Genomic DNA, 22,523 nt, shown 5'->3' with positions numbered 1-22,523 from the left:
CATCCCACCCCTACCCTCATCCCCAGTTCTACTCCCAGCCTCTTAGCTTCCTGAAGCTCAGGAGAAATATGCGTATCACAAAGCCATCCTTGTCACACGCAAAGCTTCTAGTCTCTTTGCTTCCACAGATAGGCAACACGGTCTTGTTTTAAAACACTGTGTTTATTTTTCCTACTGTTTAGACCCATCTTAAGCACACCATCGTTTGTTTACTTGCTTGTATGTTTTTGACCCTTCTGGATGAAACATTACCTGACAAGAGCTAAAGTCTCTAAGGAGGCATGTGCTGGAATGGCTGTTCGGGTTTTAAGCTTCAGCTATCTTCTTTCCCCTTCTTCTCCTTTCCTCTCTGGGCTATCTACCCCCCCCCCCCCCCAGCACAGGCAGAACAGCTCCCGAAGCTTGAAGGTGTCTGCATGTCTATCTCCACTCATGCTCAACAGCCTGGAATCTTGGTCAGGAGTAAAGCAAGGTCCGGGCTCCTGCCTCCACCTGCCCAGGGCAGAGGCTCAGCCCTGCTCTAGGGAGAGGTGTGGGAGGGCAGGCTGCTGACCGGGGTCAGGGAACAGTGTGCTGCTTGCATGGAAGACACAAATGAGGGATTTAGAGACATGAAGCTGGTAGGTGTTGCTAGGCAACCTCTCCATGGGGCCCGAGGTAACACAATCTGGGGAGCAGCCTGGTAGCAAGGCCTCCTAAGGACAAACCTGAACTTCACCATTGGCGTCTTCCCGGAGGTGGATAGGGCCGGAAAGGTCAGCAGAGCGGTTCTGCTACTGAAGCTGCGGGAACGCCGCTTCCACGGCTCCGTTCCCTCATCACTGGTATCCCCTTTCGCTTTTAATTTGTGCCCCATTTTGCACAAAGGAGGATCAGAAGTGGATTAGAAATATACACGCTATAGTAGGACAGACATCAAATAAGAAAACACTGGGGCAAGGGCAAAGTCAAGGGTGGCTGTTAGGGGAGGAATCCAACATGTGTTCGTAGGTCTGTGGGCACAGCAGTGAATGACAGTGTCTGGCAGCCAGCCTTCCTGCTTGCTGTGTGATAAAGGCTGCATCCAGGCGCCTGGTGGAATACGGCTGTAAGTCAGACTGAGTCTCCTAGTAAGAGGGTGTGCAATTGTGAGATGCTAGGTGTGTCAACACCACTCTATCAGTAACAACACAGCAACAGTGGCCTTGTCCTCCTGTCTTCAGCTACAGAGCCTGCATAGGGTTCCCCAGTTTCCCCACCAACCTCATTTCCATGGACTAGTCTCTTGACTGAGGCCATGGTGGTGTGGCACAGACATCCAGGCAGGCTGCCATATTGTGAGAGCTCTAGGCCCTTTGGTCTAGCCAGTTCTTTATGCCCACCCCTTGTGTCTTAAGCTAGAATGTTCCAGCATCGAGAATGCAGTTTCTTCCCATTGCTGTTCACCCCCTCCACTTACCCATTAGAGTCCCGGGCATATGTTAGTGAGTTCGTTATGACAGCATCTCGTTTGATGTTTCCAGCCACACTGCGAGCTTGTCATAGCTTAGCCATTGTCCCAGTTAGCGCTGTCAGCTCCACAGACGGGAGTCATTTTAGAAGGGAGTCTTAATAAACCGAAACCTGTGGGCATGTCTGGGGGGAACTGTCTTGGTTGTTGACATAGGAAGGCTCAGCCCACTCTTGGCAGCACCATTCCCTGGGCAGATGGTCTAGGGAAGCATGTAAAAGCTAGCTGAGGATAAACCTGTGAGAAAGTCAGAGAGCCAGGCAGCAAGCAGCATCCCTCCACGGTTTCTACTTCAAGTTCCCACTTGAGTTCCCGTCCTGATTTTCCCTCGGTGAAAAACTGTGGCTTGAAATGAGCCAAATAAGTCCTTTCTTGCCCCAGTGCAGATTGCTTTATCGCAGAAAAAGAAAGGAAGCAGGAACAGGCCTGTGGGAGCTAAAGGAAGCAGAAGCAGAGGGAGAGGACGCTGCCCCGCAGTTTCTGCCTCCTTCTGAGGAGTTCTGTTTGGGAACCTGCCTGCCTGGCAGACCCATAAAGTGTTTGATCCTCCAGATCCTGGCTTCCCTCTGGGAGGCACATTGTAATTTCATTGCTTACTTCAGTGGAGGGGGGTGGGATGATCCCTTCACCCCATGGAGATAGGGTAAGCAGACACTGGCCTTTGGGGTCCCCTCCCACTCCCAGGGCTGCCCCTTTGGTTGTCTACTTATTTATTGATTCACTCAATAAATATTCCCTGAGCGTGTGTGGTGCTGTGTGGTAACCTCTGGTCTCTAACCTAGGAGGCTTTTAGGGGAGCCAAGATCACCATGGGACATGGCATGATGGGGAAGAAAGTGACAGGGCCAGAGTGCCAGTTAGCAGCAGCAAAAAATAGGGACACAAGCAGGTCACGCACACATGGCCCTGTGTCATGTCAAGTGTCCTGGATCCCAACCCCTTTCCTCTTCAGCACTCCACAATGGGCTTTCTCTAAATGCTCCAAGCCCACCTTAGCCTGAAGAGCCCAGAATATACTGTTCCTTTGCTGGTTACCCAAATGGAAACAAACAACAAACAAACAAAAAGCCTAATTTTTCTTGTTCCTAGAGGTAAGCTCATCCCAGAAGGGCTAGCCTGTGACACAAACAGTCCTGTAAGAGGAGGACTCACAGCCAAGGGGCCCACTTTCCCCTGAGGAATGTTGAGGGAATTTTAAGAACGTCAGGGAAGTTGTGCATTTCCTATTAATGAACGGCATCTGCTCTTGGGTTACTGAGCAGAACTCTTGGATGCGTTTCAATGTTTTGATCCCCTTTAAAGAAAGCAGCCGCAGCTATCCCAGGGACGAATTCCAAAATAGCCTGTGGCGGCCATCGGAGCAGGAGCTGATTGAACTGCTGGTTATCATCCCATCCATCTGCCCGAGATAGAGACTTGTCTAAGTAAAACCACATTTCTGCTTTTCCAGGATCCCAGGTACCTAAGGAAAGGACAGCCAGGCAGACCAGGAAGCAGCACCAGGCACATTCTCAGACTCCGGAAAGTAGCTGCCCACTGATAGAAGAGATTTAGGTACGTTTGATCTCTGGTCCCCCATTTGTCCTTTTACAAATGATTGTAGACAATCTTGCTTTGAACGGCTAGGGTTGTTTGAAGAAGGCCAAGCTCCATTTGAGACCACACGTCTGGGAAGGACTGCTGTTGAATTCCAAGTGGAGTAGATGATGTTTCCCTCAAAGCCACAGGCTTGTTCTGCAGCTCTGGTAGCTGCTGGCCCATAGTGCATTGCTGCTCTCCTGCTTTCCTGCAGACAGAGCACTGGTGGAGCTTTCCTGGGCAGTCAGTCGTTCTTCTTACCTTCATCCTGGTCCTGCTTACAGGTGTATCTCGTCTTCCTCATTGTGTGCCCTTATCCGGTCTTGGTCCTGAGTCTGGTGCATGCCCTGGGGAAAGGCTTCTTCCTAAGAACAGAATGATGTCAGGGCACCTGGGAACATAAAATATGGGAGGCGAAGTTCGTCATGGAAGAATCATGTGGGGGTGGGAGTGGGGTATGTGCGAGTGGGGTGCTTGTGTTACTCAGGGCTTGGATGTACAGAGAGACACATGAGCCGGTCCAAATTCAGATGCCCGATCATCACTGAAAGACTGCTCAGCTTAAGGAAATTATAACGCTCACTCCCACTCACCTCCCTAAGACATGTAGGTTGAGTGTGGTTTCCAGCACCCACACTGCTTGGGGTCAAGTCTTAAATTCCCTGGGTAATGGTCCTGTGTGAGTATGGTTTCCAGCACTCACACTGCTTAGGGTAGTGGTCCTGTGGTTTAGCCATGTCATTTAATTTCCCCAAGCATGCATTTCCTCACCTAGTAACCAACACACCATTCATTGAGTGGTAAGAAACAAAATTGTGCACATATAAAACACTACTTGCTTTGCCTGCTGAGTGTCTACCCCTTGGTGACTGCGTGTCCAGCCTACTGTGTGTCTAACCCACGGTGGCTGTGTATCTAACTGATGGTGGCTGTATGTCCAGCCTGCTGTGTGTCTAACGCTCGGTAGCTATGTCTTGCTTTGTAGTTACAATTCTAAGCTTATTCCTTTGTTTATGATGCATGAACTCCTTCCCTCATATGAACAGCTCCATATGCAAAAGGTTATGAGACTCACGGGGAGGGGAAGTGAGATTTCATTTCAGTTTCATTAGCAAAGAAATAATGTGTGAAAGACAAACATTAGAAATCCTGTAAATACAAACTCAAAGCAAGTTATTACTAATACTCATCCTTAGAAAGGAACTCCATCTAGGATGTAAAATCCATAAGAGAATGATGCCCTTACTCTAATCATTAAAAATAAAAACGTCAGACAGCTTACAAAATCATATCCAGTCCATTACAGAGCAACCTCGAAGATATAACCTAGTGAATTAAAACTGAATAGTGGGCTTTCCCGAGAAACATGGCTGCTTTATCTTGGGTAGAGCAGCAAGAAGGAGGAGGGAGGAAGGAGGAGAGGGAAGTGGAGGAGAGGAGGGGAGTTGTAAGCAGTTACAAGGATGCTGGACTTAGGAGAGCCGAGTGTGGACAACAACACAATATAGAATTCATGGGTGTGTTCCCTTGTCTCCCTCTAGTCCATGGGCCTCTATGAACTAAAGAAGAGAGTCAGGGCAGACCAGGGGCTAGAGGACACCTATGCCGCAGGAACATCCTGTACTATAGTTAAATGTAAGGAAAACCAATGGAACCGCCTATCACTCCTGATGTCTGGGGAGTGAGAGGTGAGGTTGTCTGCTAGCAGCAAGGGACTGAATGGGTGTAGGGGTCCCATCTGCAGCTAGGGCAGGAGAACCAAAAGGAACTACCTTGAACCACACCAGGGGAACAGTCCACAGTCATGTGTTGCTGGAGGATGGGTAGCAGCCAACTCTCAGTTAGACCCTCCAGAGTATGGGGCAGTTTTCTTCTGCTGGATGAGACCCAGACACCTGCCCACGCTATGGCGCCTCAGTTTACTGCTCCTGCTGCTGGGAGAAAGGTGGGAATTCACGATCCTCTCTAAGGCCAGATGTCAGGCTCCCTAAATAGATTCGGCTTGCAAGGACTTCCACAGGGCACCAGGCAGCAGCAGCTACTGGAGATGGGCGGTAATGCTGAGAGACCTCTCTCATCTTGTAGTTCACAAGGGGCAAGGTGGTCGTGTTAGTTATTTTTTTGTTGCTGTAATAGAATACCCAGGCGAATCAGTTCCGAAACTAAAAGGTCTATTTCAGCTACGGTTCTGGAGAGAGAGTCCATCATGGCAGGAAGCTGGGGTAGCAGGAATGGAGGTTAGCCTGGCAGGGAGGGAGCAGAGAGGTCACATTTCATCTGCACATAGAAGGAGGAAAGAGGAGAGAGGGAGGAAGAGAACAGGAAGCAAGGCCAGACTATAAAGTTCTAAAGCCCACCCCCTTGTGACAAACTTCCTCCAACAAGGCTCTACCTCCCAAAGGTTTCATAACAGTCCCCAATAGTGCCATCATCTGGGGACCAAATGTTCAAACGTCTGAGCCTGTAGGGGCCATTTCTCCTTCAAGCTATCACAGTCGTTAGGAGCATTGAGACAAACGGTCATACTGGGCTTAACAGTGAGTACGGGTTGTGATCACCGCTGGATGTGGCTAAAATAACAAAGTCCACAACCCGTTCAATAGAAACCAGACACTCATTTATCTTCATGCGTGAACACGCTAATAGAGCTCTCGATTTTAGTATGCATTTAGTCACCTCTCTACTATAAATGTAGTGTGTGGCTCAGTATAGATTTACCAAGCACACACATCTCAAAGAAAGAAAGATGTGATTGTTAAGATGCAAAATAATCCCATGAAAGTTGGAATCGTCAGACATTGTCAAACTGTATATATAGTCCCTGCCCATTAGGTCTTTGGCATAAGTATAAGGACCTAATGGAAAGACAGGCAACACATTCACAGTGGAGCTGTGAGACCTGGCTAAGATGCTAAGTGGGAACAGGAGGACTGAAGACAGAAGAACAAACGTGACCTCAGAGACTGGGACTCAGTGGTTCTGAGTATTGAAACAAAAAGTCAAACCAAACTGTGATGGCAAATATTGGTTGTCAACTATACTCTCGTGGGAAGAGGGAGCCCCGACTGAGCAATTAGGGTCTCCAGATTGGCCTATAGACATAGCTGTGTGGGGTTTTCTTAAATGCTAAGTGATAGGTAAGGTCCGCCTACTATGGGCAGTGATGCTCCCTGGGCAAGTGGGCCTGGGCTGTGTGGGAAAGTTATCTGAGCAAGGCCGTGAGCATCAGTCCAGTTATCTGAGCAAGGCAGTGAACATCAGTCCAGTTAACTGAGCAAGGCAGTGAGTATCAGTCCAGTCATCTGAGCAAGGCAGTGAGTATCAGTCCAGTCATCTGAGCAAGGCAGTGAGCAACACTCCTCCATGGTTTCTGATTCTGTGCTTGTCACCAGGTTCCTGCCCTGGAGGTCTTGCTCTGAACTCCTCCAGTGACAGATTATGACCAAGGAGTTTGTAAGATAAACTAAATCCTTTGGGTCATGGCATTGGTCATAGCAATGGGAAGCAGAATAGGACACAAGCAAAAAATGTAACAGCAATTGGCCTAACAACCAACCAACCAGAGCTCCAGAAGGAGATGAGAGAAAAAGGCAGAAGAAATCAATGACAAGATCAGGAAAAAAATTGTGAAACTCAGGAAGAAACAGAACCCATTTAGCTCAAAGAACACAGAAAATCCCTAATAAGATCATAGCCAAGAGAGAAAGTCCTTACTTTCCTTCAAGTTAAGAAAAAAAAATCTTGAAATCAGCCAGAAAAGGAAGAAAAAGCCAAGGTGAACAATTATAAGATGAAGGCAAGGGCTCATCAGATATAACAGAAGACAGTAGACAATGACACAACGGCTCTAGCCTGGCAAGAAAGACAGACAGACAGCCCTGACAAGCTGATATTTGACAGCCAGTGACGAGACAAAGAAGACAAAAGCCACAGAAATGTCTCCAGTAGTCAGGACATGGAAAGAGGACTTCTAGGAGCAGGCAGGAATGATTTTAGAAGGAAACCTGCTCTAAAGCAAAGGTGAGAAAAGTGATTGGATGATTAAGGGTGAGTGAAAGGCACCCTCAAACCTCTTTAAAGGCAGCAGGTCATGTAAAGAAAAATAATAAACATGTGACTTCCAACCTTAGAAACATACATAAACACATATGACATGTATGCCAACATTTACTTTGATGTTTCTCAATGGCTAGCGTAGTAATGGAACATTTTTGAAGGTAAGTTGTGATGAATTCAAGATAAAGAATACAGTCTCTACAGAAAATTTTAGAGTATAATTTAGAGTGATAGGACCAAAAAGGTAGTATAGGTGATGAAACAAAATTCTTCTCCAAGATACAGAATGCATAGAACAAGAAATCAAAGTGCAGAAAGAGCACGGAGGGGTGGAGGAGAGGAAATTCATTATATGCATGCATAAAATTCTTCAACAGTAAAAAATGAATATATAAAGATAGATCTCAAATTTGGTATATATAAAATAAAATATATGAACAAATTCATCAATAATAAATAGACTAATCATCCCAATTGAAAGCAGAGAGTAAAGATGCAGGACCCAACTCTATGTGCCTTATGAGGACTAATACTTTAAACATGAAGATACGGAGTTGAAAGTAAAAGATTTTAAAATATATCTACCAAATACTGTACACAAGAAACTAGATAGAGCTGTAGTGTAGACTATACAGTGTAGACTTAAAGATGACGAAAAATTAAAGGGGACATCTTATGATTATATTTAAATTTTAATCAATCAAAAAAACCTTTCTATACCTAATACATGTTTGGTTCCCAGCACCCGAATTCGCTGGAAAACATGTGCTGTTTATTGAGCAGTCTGGCTTCTAATTGCCACAGAGCTCAAATTATTGGAAAGTTGTATAACGTTACCAAACCAGCATTAGTCTTCATTGTCACAACAAGCACCTGAGAGAAACAATTCAAAAATAATAAAAACTTATTTTGGCTCATGGTCTCGAGATTTCAGTCCAAGACTGACTTGATTCCATTACTTCCGGTCTGAAGCCAGGAAGAGCGTCATGGACATCACAGTATGGTGGCCAAGAAGGAGAGGGGTGGGGAGAAGAAAGAGTGAGAGGCAAAGAGCTAGCAAAACCCTTCGAAGACTCATGTCCATGACCTACTTCCTGCAACTAGGTCCCAGCTATCACACTCCCCCAACCTCCAAGCCATTCAAAGATTGGATCCACCACAGACTAAACCATTGATTAAGTTAGAGAATATATGAAAGATTTTAAAAGTTAAATAAATGACGAGCATCCAATCAAAAGTGAGTGAAATGACTTGAAGAGAAACTTCATAAAAGATGATGGACAAATGGCTAGTTAAGCCCACGGATGATGTACAGATACCTAGGAATCAAAAGTATAAAGCCAGGTCCTTCTGAGGAAAGGAAGCCTCAGCAGCTCACAGTTTGGAAGGTTGGAAGACACACCTGGGAAGTCCCATTGGCTTAGTGTCTGGTGAGGGCCCCTTTGGTGGTATCAGACAATGAGAGAATCATCATGGCAGGAACACATACATATGGGAGAGTATATATGTGAAGACAGTCAGGCAGGAAGTTAGACATGGTCCTTTGGAGGAACTCGGTCCCAGAGCACAGCTCACTCACTCAGTGAGGCCCGTACCAGGCCCATCTGAGGACAAGGCTCCAGTGACTTCACTATGATCCTCTTGGCCCTACCGCTAACAGGTTCTACCTCCTCTCCAACTACCGCTCTGATGACTAGGCTTCCACATGGACCCTTCAGAACAAGCATAAACATAGCAGCACATGAAAAAGTGCTTGACATCATTAGATCGGGAAGCAGGAAGTCCAGTCACGGTGTCACCGCTAGACACTGGCACGACGTTGAGGTGAGACAACTCGGCACTGGCAGTGTCTGGAAGAACTAGATGCTTCTGCATTACTGGCTGGAGTATGACGTGGTATGACAACCCAGGGAAGCCGGCATTTTCTTAAAAGTTAAAAATACATCTATCCTGTGACCCAGAAATTCTAATCCTAGGTATTAACCTCAGAGAAATAAAAATAATTTTCCATAAAAATCCTTGAATAAGGATATTCACAACTGTCTAGGAGTGGGTCAAGCGTGGTGCTACATGCCTGTCATCCTAGCACGTAAGAGGCAGAAAGATGGAGAATTGAGAGTGTAAGGACAGTCTGGGGCTGCACAGTAAATTTTAGGATAACCTGGGCTACCCATACACAACAAAACTTACCTTCAAAAATCAAAGGGTTGGGGTTGTAATTCAACGTTAGAGCAGTTGCCCTAGTGTGGCCAAGGCTTTGGGTTTGATCTCTAGCATAACAAATAAAAAGCAATAATTAAAAAGCCCTCCCAAATCAGTGACAGAATAAAAAAGCAAAAGTCAGGTGTCCATCAGTGAAGAATACATAAGCTTATCAGGCCCGGTCAGGCAGCAGCATGCACACGTGGTAGAATATGTAGGTTATGCAATGCCATGGATGACAGTCAGGCATGTGAGTGAGTGAAGCTGGATTTTAAAAACTAAGTTACCTAAAAAGAAGGCTAAGTGGGGGACATTGGTATGGGGCGGCAGAAATCAAGTCAAGGCTGATTTCTAGAGGAGCTTGGGAACCCATGTGAGATGCTGTCTTGTGTTTTCATATGTTCATTAAAACTGAACAGAGGACCAGAGACATAGGCCAGTGGCAGGGCCCTTGCCGAGCACATGTGAGGCCATGTGCCTTGTCCCCAGCACTGCAAAAGCAAGCACACAGACAAAGCTAGGGCATCCATCTTACATAAATTTCCGTAATTAGAAAATGCAATGTAAAGGTCATTATCTTTTATTGACCTTCCAAACATAGGTAACAAATGTGATAGTTCGCCATTTCAGATGACTCAATGATATAACGTTATCTTTTTTTAAAAAATGACTTATTTATGTTTGTTTTATGTGCATGAGTGTTTACCTACATCTGTGTACATGCGTGCATCAGGTGTATGCAGTGCCTGTGGCTGCCAGACAGGGCATCAGATCCCTTGGAGCTAGAATCATAGATGGTTGTGAATTGCTACGTGAGGGCTGGAAATTGAACCCAAGTTTTCTGCAAGAACAAGTGCTCTTAGCTGCTAAGCCACCTCTCCATCCCCCAAATTAGCTTACGACGGGGAGAAAATGCCATGAAAAACCCACTGGAAGAAAGCAAACTGAAAGCATTCAGTGGGAGCCATGCACTCTCAACCTGTCCTGCAGCAGCACCGTTCTCGAGCTGACCTCAGGTCCTTCGGGGAAGTCACTGGGCAGGAGAGAAGCAGGCCACCCTTGCCCTGTGATGTCCACACAAACAACCACCGCTGTTGTCTGTCAACGGCATCTTCTGAAACTGGAGTCCCTGAAATGGTCATCGCCAGACTTCAAAAGCTGGGGGTTGTCTTGGTTATCTTTCGCAGAAGCTCAGCTTAACCTCCTCCCTGATCTGTGACATCAAAGACACTTCGGTTGCACAATCATCCGCCACGACGGTGTCCCAAAGGCTCCTTTTGGAAGGTTTGCAAAGGTTCAGAACCAATGATGAGTCAGGCTTCCTCGGGACCCTCTTGCCCACCCTCTCCTCCTCCTGGCTCTGCTCAAGGGTCCTTGGATGTGGTGGCATGAGGTCTCTGGCTTCCCTGGCTATGAGTCTGGCAAGGCTCTGCTGTGCTGTAACTCAGGGCTAAGTTCCCAGCCTGCCTGTAGGAACAGCTCCATCAGACTCAGCCTGGGAGAGTAGGGCTTAACCATGTGTTTATGTTTATTAGGTCACTGGTGGGAATTTTTGTTGACTGGGGAGTGAGTCTGTACTCCTTTCTTGAACGGCCAGAGCATGGCCAGCAATGGTCAGTCAGCTTTGATGCTGTCCTTCCATGTCCCTGTCTGGCAGGTTCTATTTGTCACTCTTGGGTTTTAGATGAAAGCCTACTTCTGTTTGCTCTGCTCTCCCTGTGCCCCCTGGAAAGCCTTACGTTCTAAAACAGTATAAATAGTGACATGTACACATGTTTTCTCTTTTCAAACTGAGCACGGTCGATGAGTTAATGGTAGACAAAACGGAATGGAATTGTGCTCCCTAGCTCTGTAGCTCCTTCCCGGGGCTTGCGTGGTTGTTCCAACTGTCACGTCTCACCACCCATGCGCAGATGCAAAATTTCAGTCTGCTTGGGATTCTGGAGTTGGGCTTGCAGATGGAACTGAAGACCCTCGCTTTTGTAAAGCCGTTCTGTTTTTTACTTTTGTTTTTAAGCGTAGTTAGGTCCAAAGCTTACATCCATTTAGCTGACCTTTGCAGCAGTAAGAGCTGTTTTATAAGGCAGCTGAAGAAGTGAAAGTTATCCGCAGAGCCGGGTAATGTAAAGTATTTATGAATGGAGGTGCAGGCCTCAACCTGGGGGTGTAAAATGCGCGGCTGTGCTCAGGCAGAGCTGCTGATGACTCAAGCCTTCTTCGCAGTAAAGCATAATTCATGCTGCTGTTAGCCCTTAAAACAGGAAATAATATACCCATTTAACTTGATCACAATTTATATTACATGTGCATATTTCTAAACAAATGATGTAGATGGAGAGTTTGGTAGCAATAATATTTATGAATTACACTTTTAGTTAGCAAAGGAAATGTGTGACCTCTTACATTTGGTTTGACATTTGAATTTGCTGTTCAGTGTATTTGACAGGCATGATGGATTCTCATTAGCTCCATGTATAAACAGGAAATGCTTCCTCGGTGAATGGTTATTAATGCAGGGCACCCCTGGATCTGAACGCTCGGTGGCTTATTCTGGTCCAGACTGTGACATTTAATTTCTCTCCTTAGAAAAAAAATATAGTAAAAGTGAGGCTTTAATTTTGTCGCTAGAAACCTGAGCAGTGTGAAGGCTGTGCTCAGAGTCTGGGAAATGGCGGATGAACAGTGGCAGGCAAGGCGGCTGTTGGAGGCGCAGAGGAAGGCAGTGGTCTTGGTTGCAGCCAGCCCCACGTGGACCTGCAACCGTCTGCCTTCGTTTCCAAGTCAGATAACCTATAGGAATTAGAACATGACGTGGGGCAGATTGGAGTAAGCCCACACTTAACCTTGACCCGCGGTGGGGATTAAAGCGGTTCCTTCAAAATGGGAGTCAGCACAGATTTTTGTACAGTGGAAGGCAGTGGGTGGATTTTGTGTTTTCGGCTCCAGCTTGGCCCTGAGCAGCAGTACCACACAGCAGAAGCTAGGCTGCAAGAACCAGAGAGAAGTGTGTGACTTCTCTCCAAGCGAGAAGGGCTCTGGGGTAGCTGCCCACTGCAGGCCCGACCTGTCCCCAGATGGTTCCCAGCAAAGCTTAGAATCGTGTTAGATGTCAGGTAGAAACCCAGAAAGTGAAGCTATCAGGCCCTTCATCTGCATTCCGGGTCTTCAGAGAGGGAAAGTAGCAATTTTATTGTTTGAGGTCAAAGTTTAAATTTAGTTTATATCAGATTACCCAAATACGCTTCTGTTGAAGTTAGAATCTCGTGTGCAGAGGGAACAGGACTGTAATAAAAGTGAACAGGGTGAGAAATAAACCCATTACAGATGAACTCATCACTCTAGCCCCCAACATTTAAGAGCCATAACCATCCCACAGGAAGGGACTTCACAGAACACCCTGTCAACCCCACGGCTACCCATCCTGGCCCTCCCAGCCTTGCTCGGTCTTAAGCTAGATATTTATGAATGAACTTGATTTTTCCAGTTATGCTAAAAATTAAATCCCACCAGGGCAGAGCTCTGTTTCCCTCACTGCTGTACCCCGACCCTGGCTTGCAACAGGTGTTCCCTGAAGGGTCTTTAGCTCTTGTGAGCAGAAAGCAAAGACTTCATAAAACGAGGGAAGTTGGTGCCGAGGAAGAGAACCAGGCCTTGGGGGCTCTAAAAACTGCTCCCAAAGAAGCTGGGGTGATATGTGGGTTCTTCTGGAGAAGGTAGGTTGGGGGGGCAGTTGTCAGACCATGAAAGAGGTCACACCTGCTTGCAGGGTTGAGGACTGAGTTAGGAGCACAGCCACAGCGAGGGCTTGTGTGCGTCTGCGAGCTCTGTCCTGCCCACATCCTTTTAGGATGGTATCTGTAGTGAGCAGAGCAAAGTGAATCCTTGTAGGTCTAGACTGAAGGCCAGGAGCATGGATGTGAGGCTCCTGGGAGTGCTTGTGAGCCACACCAAGCAGGCCTGTCTGCTTTCTCGACAAGGATGAGCATTCTGAGGGTGGGTGTGTCTCTCTCCAGAGCTGGCTTTACTGTGCCCATGTAGTCTGGAATGTAAGCTTTATCAAGACTTGTGTGAGCTCTAGACCTATGGAGTGTTACCCTTTTGACAAAGGAAGGGTTTGTGGGAACACCACAGGCCTCAGAAACTACAGGTGAAACCCATTACTCTCTGTGCCTTTGATAACAGTAATTTACAAGCTGGTTGTTTTCTTCCCTGTAGAAATGGACACGCTCAATGCCCTCTTTGCCCAAATGCTGCCTGAGGAAGATAGTATGGGTGCTGTATTCTCCTGGAATCTCAAGGCAAACCACTGTTTATCAGTCTGGTAATGCCCATAGTCCAAGCTTTGCTTCCCAAGACTTGGCAATGCGTTCTGCCTGCTGCTTCACCCCCGGGGTCAAAGTAGAGAATGAGAGACACTGCCACAGAAACCAAGTCTGAATGAACAGAGAACTTGCTTCACCTCACTGATGTGGCCGCTGCCTTCCAGGACAGTTGCAAAGAGAGACTACGTGTTTGAGGCAGCATGACAGAGAGGCGGGCATGGTTTTAGAAGCTGCAGTGTGACCCAGAGATGAGCCTCACAGGTCTGCACCTAGGACTCCCAAGTCCTGGAACTGAGAGCAGCTTGGTTGTGAAGTCCCCTGGGAGACCAAGGCCACGTTGAAGGGAAAGGAAGCTGGTCTTCTTCAGATGTGGCTCGGTATTGATGAGCTAACTCCCCCTTCGCCTCCACACCCTCTGAAGACTAGAAGGTTCCACAGGCTGAAGCATTGCTGAGAACTTCCTGCTGCTACCTTCTTTTCTCAAGTCTCCATCGCTCCTTACCAGGTAACTTCACATCTAGCCCCCTTCGTTGATGTTGCGGTCTCCTCTTGCGCTGCCCTGGTCCTGCTTGGGATGTTACATCTAGCCCCCTTCGTTGATGTTGCAGTCTCCTCTTGCGTTGCCCTGGTCCTGCTTGGGATGCCCCCACCAGGAAGCCCTGCCCCTGAAAGTTCAGATTTTATCTACCTCTACATTTGTGTGGATTTCCTAACTGGTCTCTAAGGATGTTGGGTATTTTGCACCCACCTACCCTCTACTCGTCCTGGGTAAAAGACTGTGGGTTTTTTTCTCTTTTTTCTTTCTTTATTTTTTTCTTTCCTTCTTTCTTTCTTTCCTTCCTTCCTTCCTTCCTTTCTTGTTTGTTTTTTGTTTATTTGTTTTTTGAGTCAGGGTTTCTGCGTATAGCTCTGGAGCCTGTCCTGGCACATGCTCTGTAGACCAGACTGGCCTACAACTCACAGAGATCCTCCTGCCTCTGCCTCCTGCGTGCTGGGATTAAAGATGTGCGCCACCACCGCCCAGCAATGCTGTTCTTGAACCACTTCACAATGGCCATTGACTAGTGTGCATATTGATTAAGCTTGTTCTGAGTATCTATAACCTCTTCCCTTCTTCCAGTGAACTTTGTATTTTGGGGTAAAGATTTTTTCTACTTAGAATATTATAAAGTGATATGTTTTATATTTTAAAAACAAAGTAGCATCAAAGTCTATAAAGAAAATGTCACAAGCATGGTGGCACATGCCTTTAATCCCACTAGTTTGGAGGCAGAGGCAGGAGGACAGCCTGGTTTGCACAGAGAGTTAGTTCTAGGTCAGTCATGGCTACATAAGAGACCCTGTCTTAAGAAAGAAAACAGGAAGGAAAGAAGGGAGGAAGGAATAGTTTGTAAGAGAATCCCTCTGTCCACTTCCCTTCCCGTCCCCAAGACTTTCAGAGTCGGTTAATATAAGGTTATTCCACCCATAGCTTTCTTCAGGAAGTCATGAGCAAATTTAAAAATGTATGTGTGTGTACGTGTGTGTGTGTGTGTATGTGTGTGTGTATGTATGTGTGTGTGTGTGTCGAGTGAAGGTTTTGCCCATGTGGGCACATGTGGAGGTCGGAGGTTGGTGCTGGTTGTCTTCCTTGATTGCATTTCGACCTTATTTGTTGAGGGCGGGTCTTCACTGAACTTGGAGTTTACTCTTTGAAGCTGGAATGGCTAGTCAGCAAGCCCCCAGACCCAGCTGTCTCTGCCTCCCAGAGCCAGGTTCCAGGCCCGCACCACCATGCCCGCACCACCATGCCCCCAGCTTGTACATGGATTCTGGAGATCCAAATCAGGTCCTCAGTCTTGAAGTGCAGCGAGCACTTCACCTACCAGCTATCTTCTATCCCCTCCCTCCCTCTCCTCTCATCCTCTCCTCTACCCCTCCACTCTCCTCCTTCCCCTCCTCTCTTCTCCCATCTCTTCTCTCCCCTCTCTTCTCTCTCCTCCACCCTCCTTCTTCCCTTCCTTCCCCTCCCCTCCCCTCCCTCCTGCCCCTCCCTTCTCTTCTTTTGATGCTGCACTCAAACACATCTTTCTGTCTTGACATTGCTCTTTAACCCTGTGTGTGATAAGATGAGTCGGAGAGTTTCTAAAGAAAACCTCGATTGGGGATGTGGGCAAATTCCAACCTTATGACCTACAGCGATGCTGCTGAAATATTATGGTATGAAGGACTAATGTCCAGCAGGACATATCAAAGGGGAGTCCATCTAATACAGGTGTAATGTAAAGTGGGAAAGTCCACCGTGGTGGTCTGTTAGCCAACATAAACTGCCACTCATTCTTCTTTCCTAACTGCTGTTAATTCATATCCAGTGGCATAGGAACAGTGTTTACACATCAGGAAGTGAATATGATTTGATTTTAGTGTTTTCCTCTTCTCCTGTATATGGCATAAATGTCTAAAGGGGATATTCAGGGACTTTATCTTTTTTATCTTTTTTTTTCATTGTCATAATGAAAATTTTATTAGATTGAATTTCACTTGGTTATATTTAAATATAAATAAAAGCCTGCAGGGGAAAATTAACACTGGAAACTGCTCGGCAGTGAAATTCAGAGTTAGTCTTTGTGGGTTTTTTTTGTTGTTTTTACTTATGTTTTTCTGTAAGTTTGGGATTTCCAAAGAAACAACTGACTTAGGGTGAGAAAAGCAGAAATACGAATGAAGATGTCCTCCTTTTGGGGCACACTGTCTATTAGGAGTTGGGAACATTAAAGCCTTCATTTTCCCTGTAGACTTCAATATACGTGGGCCAAACTGGGCTGGCTCAGAGGCAGCCTCCAACCCTGGCTTTGGAGATCCCCTTTCCACATTGCCTCGGTTATTGAGTCGATGCTGAGAGGTGACTTCTTTTTCAGGGGCCTCTGCTCCAAGGGCAGCAGGGTCAGAGTAGCCACATCTTCCTCTGACCTGGTGGCCAACCGTCACTTCACCCTGTCCCCATATTTCAGGATCTCTAGAATATTTTGTATGTCAGACTTCTTCAGGATCCTCTTGGTCAAAGTCTTTCCAGCACTGGGCTTTCACTATCTTCTTTCTTTAATCATATCTAGAGCAGACATTCTTTGGGGGAGTACTAGCGGAGGATGAGGGTGCTACCTTAGCAGATGTGGCCTGCCCTGGGTCTCTGTTGCTCCTACAGGGTCACAGTCTTGGCAATCTGAGGTCTGAGGGCAGCAAGCTCATTCTTCTGCAAGGCCTTCTCACTGGCCAGGATTGTCTTTGAGGAGGTTTGTCTTGATACAAGTTTGAGAAGGAAGTGTGCTTGCTTGGGGCTTCTCAAAGTAAGGAACTGCCATCCTTGCGGGGGGGGGGGGGCTGGTGTGGACCTGACCTTTGGCCTGAGTTACTGAGAATTCTCCTTCTATGACTACCCACTCAACATTAGCCGAAGATGCCACCATAGCCTATGCACGGGGCTCCATTCTTCTGCATGGCTGGCAAGCTGAAACTGAATTCTTAAACAATGAATCAGAGATAAATTGGTACCAATTTTCCTTACGATACCTCGAGATGAGCTATATGGGTTTCCAAAGTACCAACTGCATGCTAACTCCAGCTGGCTGCAGCACCATCCTCATGACGACCTTATCCAGTCCAGCATTTTGAGTCTTCCCAATGTGCAGTTCAAATCCTTCAGGCATCCACAGCAGCTCAAAGAACAAACCCGGATGCACAGTGGCCTACACCTTCCTCAGCTTTTCCAGGATTCTGTCTTTTATTAGATGCTACTACGTACATTCTTATCTCTCCTTAGCAGTCAATGAGAGCTCTTTCTTCCACATCCTCAATGGAGTTAAGACATGCGCGGTGTCAGCAGCATGAGCCCTGGACCCTGCCCAGTTCTCCTCTTACTGTTCACCAGGAAAGGGGAAGGCTTTGGATCACACATGCTCAACTCAGGCCTTTTCCAAGTTCTCAAAGCAGCACACATATCTTTTAGCTTAAAAAAAACAACAACAACAACAAAGAACCAAGTTTGAATTTAGCCAGCTGCGGTTGATGCCCTAAGTCACCAACCTCTGCTGAGGACCACAGAGCCCGCCTTAAGAGACCCTGGTGACAGGTACTCTTGTCCTGGGAGGCTTGAGGGCTGTGTCACCTGGCTTTCTTTTCAGTATCTGTTCCTGGAGTGAGATTCCTTTAGGCCAAGCTTTAGCCTACAGCAGAATTTTTTATGGCTGTGAGCTAATCCCCTAGCAAACCCTGGTTTATATAGAGATGCTGACATGGTACTCTCGCTGGTGATTCAGCTGAGGCCACTGGGCTATTTATGACTCCCTGGTGCCAATAAGGGAAAATTCTCATCTAGTGTATTCAGTTTCTGTTGGGACAGGGGTCCCTCTTGTCCCCCCAGAATGACTATGGAACCTCTTACTCCAAACTTGAGCAAGTTCGGGGTCTGTGCCGGGGAAGGGGGGCTGCCTCAGAACAGCTCGAATCGCAGTAAGTTACAACCAAGGTGGGCTTTTCATCTGGGATTGCAAAAGCCTTAGAAACAAATAAATATTTTCATCCCCTATTTTATCTCTGGGCAGTGAGCCCAAAAGGCATCTTAATTCCATTCTGTGAAACTCAGGAGAAAAGCTAAGGATGACCTAATGCCCCCTTTCTCCTTCGCCTTTTTGTTCTTACTGCCTTGCCCACGGCTGCTAGAGGCAGGGGAGTGGGGTCCGAGGGGCCGCACCTAGCAGTCGTGAGTCAGGCACAGCTGGAGAGTATGACAGATACCTTTGGGGGCAATACTGCCTGCGACCAGTGTATTCAGCATAGGACCAGATAGGGCTGGTGGGAGGTGACCAGTTCTTGGCTTGCGCTTCATTTCAGCCAGAGGCTGAGAAGGGCCCGAGTGCCTTATTTCCTTACTCCTGACATTCTTTGTTTTGGGTAAAGATGGAATCCAACTTCAAAAGAACATGGAGATAAATTATTCCTAAGGTAAACTTACCATTTTCAACGTTTTAAATACACTATTCATTGGCATTAAGCACACTTGTGTGAAAATCTGCGTGGCTCTACAGTCAGGATCTCCCCCTCCAAACCCTTCTCATCTGCCCAACATAAACCCTACTAAACAGTAGACGCCCACTCTCCTGGGAAGACTCCTACCACTGTGGAAGAGGGGTTTGGAGGCTGAGCCCTGATGGCCAGAAGTTCGAGGCTGTGATCAACTGGCCCGGTTACCATGCCGCAGACTAGGACATAAGCCGGGGCTGCTTGGCTCCAGAGCCCATGCTCATAACCATTTCTGTGTATTTATTGATAAGCTTGAGGGCTCCCGCACTGATCCCCAGGCCAACAGGGTCGTCCCAGGAGCACCAAACATTGCTCTGAACTCAGCCCCAGCAGCCAGACCGGCCCCACCTAATTTGAGGCCTTTGAAGTCAGTGATGTCAAAACCAGGCAGCTGTGTCTTTAAGCAGCTTTTATGAGGCCTGTCAGGGTGATGGAAGCACTTAGAGAGGCAGGCAGATAAAGGATGGCTGGACTCGCCTTGATAAGGTGGTCTGAGATGGGGTGACACTGAACCCCAGGACTGCGGTTTCTGTATGGGAGTGGGCGGGATTTCTGGCAGACTGGAGAAGCTGTGAAGACAGGCTGGCGGCCCTGGGATTTAGTGGTTTAGCTTTGTGGAAATCTCCAACTTCAAGGACTTCCCTGTGATGACTGAGCTCTGCCAGGCTAATTAGGAGCGAGCTCGGTCGAGCTCTGGAAAAAGGATGGAGCGAGAATGGGTGATGGATGCCCAGAGTGGCCATGAGGGAGGTGCTGTCGTCACTCGTGACAGATGAGGATCACTGGGGACCAGCAGGACAGACAGCAGGGAAGGTGCTTGGAAGGTGTGCAGGGCAGGGGGTGAACCACCTTCACACAGTTCCTCTCTCATGACTCCCCTTCTCAATGGTCAACTGGACATGGGGGCAGCGACCGATCAGCTGGGCATGGGGGCAGTGACTGACTAGAATCATCCTTGAACTTATGGCTTAGCTGGGGACTAGCACTCATCTTGTAAAGACTCGTGGCTTTTTTTATTATTATTATTGAGAAAAAAAAATTTCCTCCTCCTCCCAGCCTCCCACTCCTCCCCGCTCCCCCCACTCCTCCCCCCTCCCCCCACTCCTCTCCCCCTCCCCCTACTCCTCTCCCCCTCCCTCTCCAGTCTGAAGAGCAGTCAGGGTTCCCTGCCCTGTGGAAAGTCCAAAGTCCTCCCCCCTCCATCCTGGTCTAGGAAGGAGAACATCCAAACTGGCTAGGCTCCCACAAAGCCAGGACATGAGGTAGGATATGAGGTGAAGGGGCTGCTATGGATGGGAGCAAGCAAGGAGGAACCATGCAGATGGTCCTTGGGCTTCCTTAGCATGCTCCCCACAGAACAGGGGCTCATGGGATATGTGCTCGGGCAGCAGCACAGCTCTGGAAAAAGAATGTCTTCTCAGCCAGGCTCTTGGATGTGAGGGAGATCCCCTTACTCTCCCTGTCTTAGAGCCAGCAAAGGTTAAACAACTGATTTAAGGTTGTACAGCCCAGTCAGAATGTTTTAGCTTGTGTCTGTACAGAACCGGGAGAAGGGCCTGCCCGCACTCAAAAGGGCCTGAGGTGCATAGAGTATGCTGGAGACAAAGCTTGGAAGGCAGGCTCCATGTCAAGTAGCTGAGTAAGAGGCCGTACCATCCCTGTTGTGGCAAACAGACCAGGAGCAAGAGCAGGTCCCTGTGGGCAGGGTAGGGTCTAAGAGGAACAGGATTCTGCTCTGCCGTATCCACAGAAAGGTTGGGTACAGGCTTTTTATCACAGCAACAAGTAAAGGGGTTCAGAGATCTGTTTGGGTTAAAGCCCTGCCTCTGCTACTTTGTCCTTGAATGGCTTTTTAACCCCTCTGTGCCTTTCGTCATCTGTGGAGGCATTAACCGTGCATATGGCATACAGCTGTCTTAGGCAGCAGATGAACGAGTTCTCATCTTTAGCTGGCTTTCTTCAGAGCGATGTGCCAAGAACTGAGCAGAGCATTTCCCGGGTTTGTAGACTTTCTCCCACTTGGCTTGGCTGAAGATGGTGGGGCAGAATTTGACAGGGGAGGGCACATGGCAGGCAACATACAGCACCGGCGTCTTTGTCCTCCTTTGACAGCAGGGGTTGGTTCTGGAAGGTCAAGTCAGGTGTGGTCCTTTGAGGAAGCTCTCAGGCCAGTGGGGAGAGAGTTGTCCGTTCATTCATACCATCGCACAGCCACCATTTATGGAATACCTGCTTTGTGCCGGAGACCTTCCTAGGTACCGGGAGCAGAGCAGACATGGAAAACGGGACATTTAGCTGCCTTCGGGGCCTGACTGCTAGGCTGTGGGTTTATGTTACCGGAATATCATCAAGATACATTCAATTTGGAGTGACCAACCTGGCCTTCAATCCCTACTTGCCAGTCACACATCTTTCTGGGACTCTGAAGTCAGATGAGCCGGGGTCTGTATCTCAAAGAAGTTTTTTTTCCAAGAAAATAAGCGGCTAATGCACAGACAAGAAGCAGCTCAAACCTGCATTTTCAAAACGTTTCTGTTAACATGGGAAGATAGAGGTTTCGCTGTGCAGGTTGATGAATATTTTTTAAATTTAGTGATGCATTTTTATCAGAGTCTAGAATGGTCATACAAAGAGACTGGACCACTGTCATTCTTGGTATGGGAAAAAAACAAAACAAAACTCAAACAGTCTTTAGACTAAAGGATGAAAGCAGAGCACAAATCTGTGCTTTGGGTGACAACATCGCCATGATCTTTGTGTACCTCAACACTGACCCTTAGATGGTCACCAATAGGACCCAAGTGGCAGGACAAAGCCACTGTGGATCGCATCACCATTGCCTCATCAGTCTGAGGAAGCCACAGCACTAAGCAATGGGCTGAGATGGTTTGGGCCCCTCGTGTTCATTGTGAGTTTTGACTTTGGTGGCATCCCCAGAATCAGACCAGCCCCTCAGTCACATACTGTGGCTAGAAATACCACTGAGCAGCTGCCAAGCCTGTGCGTTTTTGCAGGAGAGCTACGCTAAAGGAGCGATCTGACCCGAGTGTTCAAAGTACTCCCGCAAGTGGTCTGGTCACATGATAAACAAGTCGAGCTTGCTGTCAGGAGGTGAGATTAGTCCCTCGAGGTTTTAAGTAGTGCAAAAAATGAGAAATAGGTTGTTCAAGTTGAAAGAGAAAAGGGAAAACTAAAAAGCATTGTCATGAGGTAATCTTGGACTGAAGCAGCTTTGAAACTGAGTTGTGTACAAGTCTCAGTGACACTGACTTGACCGCCTTCTAAATACACAACAAACATCTGTAATTTTGAACCTTATAAAAATGATTTTTCTGGTATAGATACAAATCATGGTAATTCATTTCAAATGTCAACATGATAAAATCTAGAATTCCCTGGAAGATGAGCCTCGGGGCATGGCCTATGGAAGATGATCTTGATTGGAGTAGCTGAAGTAGGGAAGACCCCCTACTATGGGTAGCGCAATTCCCTGGGCTGGGATCTAAGAGAAATGAGCTGACCTAAAGCATTTCTGATTTTCTGCTTTCTGATTGCGAGTGATCAGGCTCCAGCTACCCTGGGTTGGCCCTGACCCTGCCTCCCTGCCATGATCAATGTTGCCCTCAAATTGTGAGCCAATATGTGCCCTTCCTCCCTTAAAGTCACCTTTTGTCATAGCAGCAAGTAAGATAATAATAAAGGAAATCGATTTAGACCAGCAGCTATCAATCCATGGGTCGTGACTCTCACCGGAGTAGCATATCAGATACTTATATTACAATTCATAACAGTAGCAAAATTACAGTTATGAAGTAACAACA

General features: G+C 47.2%; 1 pseudogene; it reads right to left on the bottom strand.

The window, feature by feature from the left end:
* Nucleotides 1-947: 947 nt before the first annotated feature.
* On the bottom strand, nucleotides 948-17,267 carry LOC142849029 (mitochondrial fission regulator 1-like; annotated as a pseudogene).
* Between the last annotated feature and the right edge of the window lie 5,256 nt (nucleotides 17,268-22,523).

The sequence above is a fragment of the Microtus pennsylvanicus genome, chromosome 4 (genome assembly GCF_037038515.1).
Source record: "Microtus pennsylvanicus isolate mMicPen1 chromosome 4, mMicPen1.hap1, whole genome shotgun sequence".
Taxonomy (NCBI): Eukaryota; Metazoa; Chordata; class Mammalia; order Rodentia; family Cricetidae; genus Microtus; species Microtus pennsylvanicus.
Note: the sequence above shows the minus strand (reverse complement) of the source record. Positions and strands in the feature narration are given on the sequence as shown.